The 10,552-nt window shown below is 29.0% G+C and overlaps 1 non-coding gene across 1 annotated transcript; it reads right to left on the reverse strand.

The window, feature by feature from the left end:
- Positions 1 to 10,095: 10,095 nt before the first annotated feature.
- Positions 10,096 to 10,199, reverse strand: LOC112716945 (small nucleolar RNA R71). The gene has a single exon (XR_003160529.1). It is a non-coding gene; the product is annotated as a small nucleolar RNA R71 (small nucleolar RNA).
- Between the last annotated feature and the right edge of the window lie 353 nt (positions 10,200 to 10,552).

Below are 10,552 nucleotides of genomic sequence, written 5' to 3' on the forward strand. Positions count from 1 at the left end.
ATATCTATCAAATAAATATTTAAGAACCGAAAATAATTTGTACTCTAATTTTTATGTTTGGTACGAGATCAGATTAATAAATTGGAACAATAAGTCAATAATAATGATGATTGACTTTCTAAACTAATACAGATGTCAGTTTCAAGGGCGAAAACCTCATCATAGAGAGTAGAGACATTAGCAAAACTTAATGTTTGTGATATATATATTCCGTGCAATTATTGAAAATGTATGGAAGAGTGCTTTTTTTTCTATAGATCCTTTGATTTTTTTTTTCTCTCAATTTTAAACAGAATTGAAAATTTGAGCAACGTGATTGTTGAAAAAGAAAAAAGAAAGAGAAAGAGAAAAAATAAAATAGAGTTATTAATAATAGCTTTATTATGGAACAACAAAGGTCCACAGGAATATCAAGTGTATAAGTAAATTGTACGCAAATTAATGAAATACAAGATTGCATGATGACAAATGCTTTTTTTTTTTCCCAAAAAGTTTATATAAAGAGAAATTAAAAAAATCTAACCATTCCACATGAAAAATATGAATACCAAGTCAGATAAATATTTTACCAAGTTGTACTATCTTTTTCAATGAAATTCAGTTTTCAACATTTGTTAGTAACATATATAATATATATTCATTAAATGATTAATAAAAGTTACTAGTGATATCATACGACACGCTTTGCATTATGTAATAGTTTTATATCTCCTTTTAAAATAATTATTTATCAGAAAAAAAAAAAAATATATATATATATATATATAAGTGTTCAAATAAGTAAGTATTATTTTTTTTAAAAATATTAGTCATTTTAAAATTTTAGTATATTCATAACTTAATTTGCTTAAATATATAACAAATTTAAATTTAAATAATAAAAGTATTATCAATATATTTAACTTTTAAAATGATAAAACTTTTGAAAGAAATGTAGAAAATTATATTCTATAGGAGTAGTATTTTGTAGGGGTAAAATGAATAAATAAATAAATGCATGATTGAGGGAATCTCTCGTTTCTCTACATCGCCTTGTTTGTATGTAATAACATCAAAAATAAATTTATACAAAACTAATTAGCATTAATTAATCAATCGACCCAACCCTTACATTAGAGGTATATATATAGTAGGTTCTAGAAAGGAACTTAATAAGACACATTAAGGCTTGTTCATTGAGCCATTCATTTAAATATCTTTTGAGTATTTGACTTCTCCAATCTCCATAGAACCATGGTGGAAGTTACTCATCAAATACTCATATACTAGAAGAAGTAGTAGTCATATTCAATAAGCTAAAATATATTAAGAGTCACCGATTTTTTAATTTGTTAATAATTACTTTATCTTACTCAAATAGATTGTCTTTTCATTTTTTTTTGAATTCATTAAAAGAAATATATTTCTATGTATTTTCTCTAAATTTAATTTTTATGTAGTATCAATATCCTTACACAGATAGTTAATGGTATATTATTATATTAATAAAATAATTAATCTTTGAATTAATTATCTAAAATTATTTAAATACATAAATTTAGTTAGATTATCATATAATTTTTTTTATACTATTACTGTATTTATAGATTAACTTTTGAATAAATCATAAAAATAAAAAAGATAATTAATTTTTAAACGAGGAAGTAGATATTAAAAAATAATGTAGCATAGTTAGTATCACTTTAAATGCTACTAAGGCTGCACATGAATCGGATAATATTCGTATTTTTGCAGTAATTATTCGCATCCGATCCGAATTTTATAGATATTATTCGAGCCGCAGAGTCATCAGATTAAATCGGATCCGATCCGTACTATGGTAAGATCGGATTACGAATTTAGCAGTGATATCAACCCGCGGATCCAATCCGCAGATTCACATATCCTCACGTCTCATATAAATAGCATAGTTTTAAGAAAGTAAACCTTAATGTAATATGAATTTTACTGTGTTGTTTTATGAATTTTATGATATCTTGTTTTTAATTTTTTATGTTGTACTTTAACTTAGAATAATTAAACTTAGATCTTATGTTATTATTTTTCTTTTCTTATTCAAGAGAATTTTTATTGATAATATTTTGAGTATATAGGTTCAAACAGGTGAAAAAATAAATTTCCTAGAGCCAAAAAAGCCTTAAAACAAATTTTTTTATTTATGCGAATATATCCGATATTCGATCCGATCCAACTTGAAAAAATACAGATATCGTATCCGATCCAATCCAATGAGTGCAGTGTGGATTGAATAGAATTATAAGCTATATCCGATCCGATCTGTGTACAGCCCTAAATACAATTAACCACTGTTATGTATTTTTGATAAGTACTCTAATATAAATAAATAAATGTGCATAAAATATTAGTAACTAAATTAATTTTTTAAATAAAATATATTTTAAAATATATAATACATAATAATAAAAATAAATTAAATACTATATATATATATATATATATATATATATATATATATATATATATATATATATGATAATTGATTTGGTGGCTATTTTTTATATATGGGTTAACTATCAATTCAATATCTAAAAAATTCAGCTGTTTTGATAACAAATTTCTGAAAGATATTATCGACAAATCAACTTCTAAATGATTTAAAAATATAACAAAATGAACCAATAAACATTATATTTTTTGTAAATAAAATAATAAATAAACTTTCGTATTTAACAAACAGCTTATTTATTAGATCTAAATTTTTGTAGTAACATTTAAATAAATATTTAGAAGGTGTATAAAAAAAATCGAAACAAAATATGATCTCTAAATTTTTCTTTTTATTTTTCAAAAACATGTGGCCATTCACAATAAAATTAAAAAAAATTACTTGATAAAAAATTACTAAATTTTAAAAATAAAAATATCTTTTTTTAATAATAATTATAAAAATGTACATCAAAATTTAATTTCTAAAACCATTTTTAAAAATATATATTTAATATTTAATTCTTTTTATCGAATTTTTAAATTTTTCAAAAATTTATCTGTCAATAATATATTTTAAAATTTATTTTGTCAACACTACAAACTTTTAGATATTATTTTAATAGTTTACCCTTTATATACACATAACATTTTTTTATAAACAATTTATCTAGCCATAATAGTTGAAATATTTCCAAGTTGGAATGGCTTGCTGAAAAATGAAAATGAAGACCGAAATTTCATCTCTCTCTCTATATATATATATAAAGTATGCATAGCATCCAGAATCTGAGGCTTAATTTCGTAGATATTCTCCTAAGTCCTAAACCCTCCGCGTAAAATGGATCTATTGACGTTTCTTGAGAGTTCAAAGGGATCGACAAAGTCACTATAGTCACTAGTCAATATAATACAATCTCCATAGATAGAGTCCTTTTTTTAGAAAAATATAAAATATAAAATACATTAAACTTTAATTTTAATTATTTGATTATATAAATCAAACTCGATGGGCGTCCATGACCCTTTCTAGTTTCAACTTCATAGATTCTAATGCACGCTGTGTAATACTTTATTATTATTAGAGAGAAAAGGCATAGTAGGCATTTTCTGATTTTCATATATATAATATATATATATATATATATATATATATATATATATATATATATATATTATCATAAATAAATAAATAACAGAAAAGGACAAAGTTATCATTAGACTCTAATCTAATTAGATATGCGTTATGACAAATTCATAATGCTGAAACAATAATGTTTAGCTGAAGTCACAGCTGACAACATCATTAATATTTAATAAATCATTCTTTCAATTGAATGGTGGCGGTTTATATGGGAATTCTTTATTATGGAATTTTGTGTTAAGATTTAATAATATACATGTATTGATTAAAAAAAAAAAAAGTCAAGTTACATGCATATCTTTTTTTTGGTGTCTAAGTTACATGCATATCTAATCGTATAAAAATATGATTATAATTATATAACGGTATAACCTTTTTTTTATGTGTTATATTAACTAATTATACTCCGTATATATAACGTTTTTTTTAAATAGAATTTAATTTTAATAGCCAACAATAATAAAATATTTTATATAATCATCTAATTATTTTTATTTTTTTAAACGATTATTCACGCAATTTATATAAAAAGTAATAAAAAATGCTAAAATTTATTATTTTTGTCATCACTTTAAAAGTAGAGTTAGTAGAGTCCTATTATACATCTAAATCTTTTTTTAATCAAATTCAACCCATTTAACTCAAACTCAACAAAACCTACTCACACACAACATGCACGTAAAAGCATGTGATTTTTTTTTTCTTCGCGCGCTTTTTTTTCATGCGCCTCCTTCTCCTTCTTCTATTAGTATGTTATTGTTGTTGCGTTTTATTTTTATTTTTCTTTTTTTCCTTTTTCTCATCTAATACTGCAGTTATTTATTCTTCTTTATTTGATTTCTTTTGTTTTATTCCTTTTAAGGGAATAAAATAAGAAAAATTATGAAAAAATAAAATAAAAAAGAAGATTAAAAAAAGATGAAAAAGAAGAAGAAGAATCAGCATAAGATATGGAAGAGGAAGAAGAAGAGGAAGAATTTTGAATTATGTAAAATTTATCAGAATATAAAGCACCAAAATTTCTTAACAATAACATAGATTTCTAAATTTTGACATCGAAATTTTACTACAAAAATATCTTCTTTAATGCTGCATTTTTTTCTTCTTTGAGGAGCATTACTTCTCATATTTGACTTGAATGAATATGTATGTATTGTATTGCAATCTCATTTAGTTGAATGAATGTAGGTTTCTCCTCTTCCTACTGATTTTGCAGTATTATGTATTTTTTTCTTGTTTTATTTTTGTAAGAGAGTAAAACAAGAAGAATCATGAGAAGGTAAAACAAGAATGAGAAAAAAGAAGAGACGATGATGATAATGAAGAAGAAGAAGAATGAGGAGGAGGAGTTTTGAGTTATCATTAAGTAAACTATGCTTGTTTTGAACTGGATTTGTTTGTGTGTCATCATCATTAAATAATTTTGGTGCATTTTGAATTTAATTTCGGTGCATTATGAATTTAAATAAGGTGCACTTTTAGTCTGAACTTGTTTTGAACTGAGTTTGTTTGTGTGTCGTCATCATTAAAGAATTTCAATACATTTTGGATTTGGACTTATACATATAAGAAGAAGACGACGATGATGACAATAATGATAACGATAATGACGATGATAATAATCATGGTGAAGAAGGAGGAGGAGGAGGAGGAGAAAAAGAAAGGAGGAGATTCAAAGAAATTCAAATGAGAAAAGAAAGAAGAGGAGGAGGAGGAGATGAATGTTGTGGTGTGATGGTGGTGACGACGACAATAATGAAAGAAAAAGACGAGGAAAAAAGAGGAAGATGAGGAGGAGAAGAAGAAGAAGTAGCAACATCAATGGGAGGAGGAGGAGAAATACAAAAGAGAAGGATGAGAAATATCAGTACAAGAAAAATATTGAGTACCGTCAAAATTACTGTCGGAAAAACGAATAAAACCCGACGGTATAATGGTTACTATCGGATTTTGTGTTGGTATTTATCCGATGGAATAAACCTTGCCGGTAATATATTACCGTCAGATTTTTGGTTTGACAGTAATTTTCGTCGGATTTAACGACGAAATATGGTTATTAAGAAAATGGAATCTTTTGAATGTTACCGTCGAAAATTTTTCAATGGTAACGTTGACACCATATCATACGTCTAGGCGTCATCTTACCGGTGGATTAATTTGACGGTAATGTCGACGAAAATGTTTTTTTAGTATTTTTTTTTTGAAAAATTGACTGGTTGTAATTCCGACAGTAGTCTTTTTTTATTTTTTTTATAATCTTTTTCTGTCCACCTATAATGTACCCTGATAATTAATAATTGAAACAGTGCCTTAAACTTGATGTGAAATATCAAACATACAAATTAAAAATATGGAATGATGGTAATTGAAATATCTAAAACAATGCTAATTATATTACATTGTTCTCAAAGCTTGGTAAAGAAATACATATCATAAAACTATATTTACATTAACCCTATTCAGATTCATCATCTTCTTCCACTAGTTCACCATCAGCCACTTCCGAGATTTTTCCTAATTATCGAACTCGTCTTCCTCTTCATCGTCGCCATCGACCCTGTCTTCTTCTTAAAGATCGTCGTCCTTTGGTGGTAGTGTGTCGTCATCTATTTCAAGGTCAATGATGTCATCATCCATAACAGCTGACCTAAGGGTGATCGGCTCACCGGTATCAACCACCGTTTTCGAAGGAGTTGGGTCATTGATGAGCGGATAATTTATACGCTTTTTGGCATTATTTTTAGGTAATTTTTAGTATGATCTAGTTACTTTTAGGGATATTTTCATTAGTTTTATGCTAAATTCACATTTCTGGACTTTACTATGAGTTTGTGTATTTTTCTATGATTTCAGGTATTTTCTGGCTGAAATTGAGGGACCTGAGCAAAATTCTGATAGGAGGCTGACAAAGGACTGCTGATGCTGTTGGATTCTGACCTCCCTGCACTCGAAATAGATTTTCTGGAGCTACAGAACTCCAAATGGCACGCTCTCAACGGTGTTGGAAAGTAGACATCCAGAGCTTTCTAGAAATATATAATAGTTCATACTTTGTTCGAGATTTGACGTCGTAAATTGGCGCTCAACGCCAGTTCCATGCTGTATTCTGGAGTCAAACGCCAGAAACACGTCACGAACCAGAGTTGAACGCCCATAACACGTTACAACTTGGCGTTCAACTCCAAGAGAAGCTTCAGCTCGTGGATAGATCAAGCTCAGCCCAAACATACACCAAGTGGGCCCCAGAAGTGGATTTATGCATCAATTACTTACTACTGTAAACCCTAGTAGCTAGTTTAGTATAAATAAAACATTTTACTATTGTTTTAGGAGTCTTGGACTATCTAGTTCGATTGACCATTCGGTCTTTCATGGGGGCTGGCCATTCAGCCATGCCTGGACCTTCATCACTTATGTATTTTCAACGGTGGAGTTTCTACACACCATAGATTAAGGGTGTGGAGCTCTGCTGTACCTTAAGTTTTAATGCAATTACTACTATTTTCTATCCAATTCGATTTATTCCTGTTCTAAGATATTCGTTGCACTTCAACTTGATGAATGTGATGATCTGTGACACTCATCATCATTCTCACCTATGAACGCGCGTGACTGACAACCACTTCCGTTCTACCTTAGACCGGACGTATATCTCTTGGATTCCTTAATCAGAATCTTCATGGTATAAGCTAGAATTGATGGCGGCATTCATGGGAATCTGGAAAGTCTAACCTTGTCTGTGGTATTCCGAGTAGGATTCCGGGATTGAATGACTGTGACGAGCTTCAAACTCGCGATTGCTGGGCGTGATGACAAACGCAAAAGAATCAAGGGATTCTATTCTAACATGATCGAGAACCGACAGATGATTAGCCGTGCTGTGACAGAGCATTTGGACCATTTTCACTGAGAGGATGGGATGTAGCCATTGACAACAGTGATGCCCTACATACAGCTTGCCATAGAAAGGAGTGATAAAAAAAACTGGAAGGAAGAAGTAGGATTGCAGAGATTCAGAAGGAACACAGCACCTCCATACGCTTATATGAAATTCCTACCATTGAATTACATGAATAACTCTATCTTTATTTTCTGTTTATTTTATTATTATTCAAGAATCCAATAATCTCTTAAATTAGTTAAATCCACCTGACTGGGATTTACAAGATGACCATAGCTTGCTTCATACCAACAATCTCTGTGGGATCGACCCTTACTCACATAAGGTATTACTTGGACGACCCAGTACACTTGCTGGTTAGTTGTGCGGAGTTGTGATAAAGTATGATTCATGTTTGAGAGCACCAAGCCTTTGGAGCCATTATTGATGATCACAATTTTGTCCACCAAGTTTTTGGCGCTGTTGCCGGGGATTATTTGAGTATGGACAACTAACGGTTCATCTTGTTGCTCAGATTAGGTAATTTTCTTTTATTTTCTTTTCAAAAAAGTTTTCAAAATTCTTTCAAAAGTTTTTCTTTATTTTCGTTTTTCAAAAATATAATTTTCGAAAAAAATAATAAAAATACAAAAAATTCATAAAATCATAAAAACCAAAAATATTTTGTATTTCTTGTTCGAGTCTCGAGTCAATTTATAAGTTTGGTGTCAGTTGCAAGCTTTAAAAATTTTTTCTTGCATTTTTTGAAAATTCGTGCATTCATAGTGTTCTTCATGATCTTCAAGTTGTTCTTGGTAAGTCTTCTTGTTTGATCTTGATGTTTTCTTGTTTTGTATCTTTTGTTGTTTTTCATATGCATTTTTTGTTTGTTAGAGTCCAAGCATTAAAGAATTCTAAGTTTGGTGTCTTGCATGTTTTCTTTGCATAATTTTTTTTTCAAAAATATGTTCTTGATGTTCATCATGATCTTCAAAGTGTTCTTGGTGTTCATCTTGACATTCATAGTGTTCTTGCATGCATCTTGTGTTTTGATCCAAAATTTTCATGTTTTGGGTCATGTTTGTGTTTTTCTCTTTCTTCATTAAAAATTCAAAAATAAAAAATATCTTTTCCTTAATTTTCTCATAATTTTCAAAAATTTGAGTTGACTTAGTCAAAATTTTTTAAAATTAGTTGTTTCTTACAAGTCAAGTCAAATTTTCAATTTTAAAAATCTTATCTTTTCAAAGCCTTTTTTTCAAAAATTAAATCTTTTTCTTTTTTCTGATTAATTTTTGAAAATTCTTTAAAATATTTTTCAAAAATCTTTTTCTTAAGTTTTATCTTTATTTTCAAAAATTATGCTAACAATTAATGTGATTGATTCAAAAATTTGAAGTTGTTATTTTCTTGTTAAGAAAGGTTCAATCTTTAAATTTTAAAATCTTATTTTTTAGTTTCTTGTTAGTTAAGTAATTAATTTTAATTTTAAAAAAATAAATCTTTTTCAACCATATCTTTTTATCATATCTTTTTATCCTATCTTTTTATCATATCTTCTTATCTTATCTTTTTATCATATCTTCTTATCTTATCTTTTTATCATATCTTTTTCAAAATTTAATTTCAAAATATCTTATCTAACTTCTTATCTTCTTATCTTTTCAAATTTGATTTTAATATCTTTTTCAACTAACTAATTAACTTTTTGTTTGTTTCTTATCTTTTTCAAAACCACCTAACTACTTCTCCCTCTCTAATTTTCGAAAATATCTCATCCCTTCTTCAAAATTCTTTTTAAATTAACTAATTGTTTTAAATTTTAATTTTAATCCTATCTCATCTTTAATTTTCGAAAATCATTGACTACTTTTCAAAATTAATTTTTGAATTCTCTCCCTCTTCTCTTCTTCTATTTATTTATTTATTTACTAACACTTCTCTTCACCTCTCTTCATCTCAAATCACTGCCTCTATCCTTACCCATTCTTCTTCACTCTTCTTCCCTTTCTTCTTCTACCAATAATAAGGATCCTCTTTACTGTGACATAGAGGATTCCTCTTCTTTTCTTGTTCTCTTCTCTTTCATATGAGCAGGAACAAGGAAAAAGGCACTCTTGTTGAAGCAGATCCCGAACCTGAAAGAACTCTGAAAAGGAAACTAAGAGAAGCTAAATTACAACAATCCAGAGGCAACCTTTCTGAAATTTTCGAACAAGAGAAGGAGATGGCAGCCGAACCCAACAACAATAATGCAAGGAGGATGCTTGGTGATATTACTAAACCAACGTCCAAGTTTGATAGAAGAAGCATCTCAATTTCTGCCATTGGAGCAGACAATTTTGAGCCGAAACCTCAATTAGTTGCTTTAATGCAACAGAACTGCAAGTTTCATGGACTTTCATCTGAAGATCCTTACCAGTTTTTAACTGAGTTCTTGCAAATTTGTGAGACTGTTAAGACGAATGGAGTAGATCCTGAAGTCTACAGGCTCATGCTTTTCCCTTTTGCTGTAAGAGACAGAGCTAGAACATGGTTGGACTCACAACCTAAAGATAGCCTGGACTCCTAGGATAAGCTGGTCACGTCTTTCTTGGATAAATTCTTTCCTCCTCAAAAGCTGAGCAAGCTTAGAGTGGATGTTCAGACCTTCAAGCAAAAAGATGGTGAATCCTTCTATGAAGCTTGGGAAAGATACAAGCAGATGACCAAAAACTGTCCTTCTGACATGTTTTCAGAATGAACCATATTAGATATATTTTATTATGGTCTATCTGAGTTTTCCAAGATGTCATTAGACCATTTTGCAGGTGGATCCATTCACCTAAAGAAAACGCCTGCAGAAGCTCAAGAATTTATTGACATGGTTGCAAATAACCAATTCATGTACACTTCTAATAGGAATTTCGTGAATAATGGGACGCCTCAGAGGAAGAGAGTTCTTGAAATTGATGCTCTGAATGCCATATTGGCTCAGAACAAAGTGTTGACTCAGCAAGTCAACATGATCTCTCAAAGTCTAAATAGATGGCAAAATGCATCCAACAGTACTAAAGAGGCAGCTTCTGAAGAAGCTTATGATC

This window comes from Arachis hypogaea, chromosome 1 (genome assembly GCF_003086295.3).
Source record: "Arachis hypogaea cultivar Tifrunner chromosome 1, arahy.Tifrunner.gnm2.J5K5, whole genome shotgun sequence".
Classification (NCBI taxonomy): domain Eukaryota; kingdom Viridiplantae; phylum Streptophyta; class Magnoliopsida; order Fabales; family Fabaceae; genus Arachis; species Arachis hypogaea.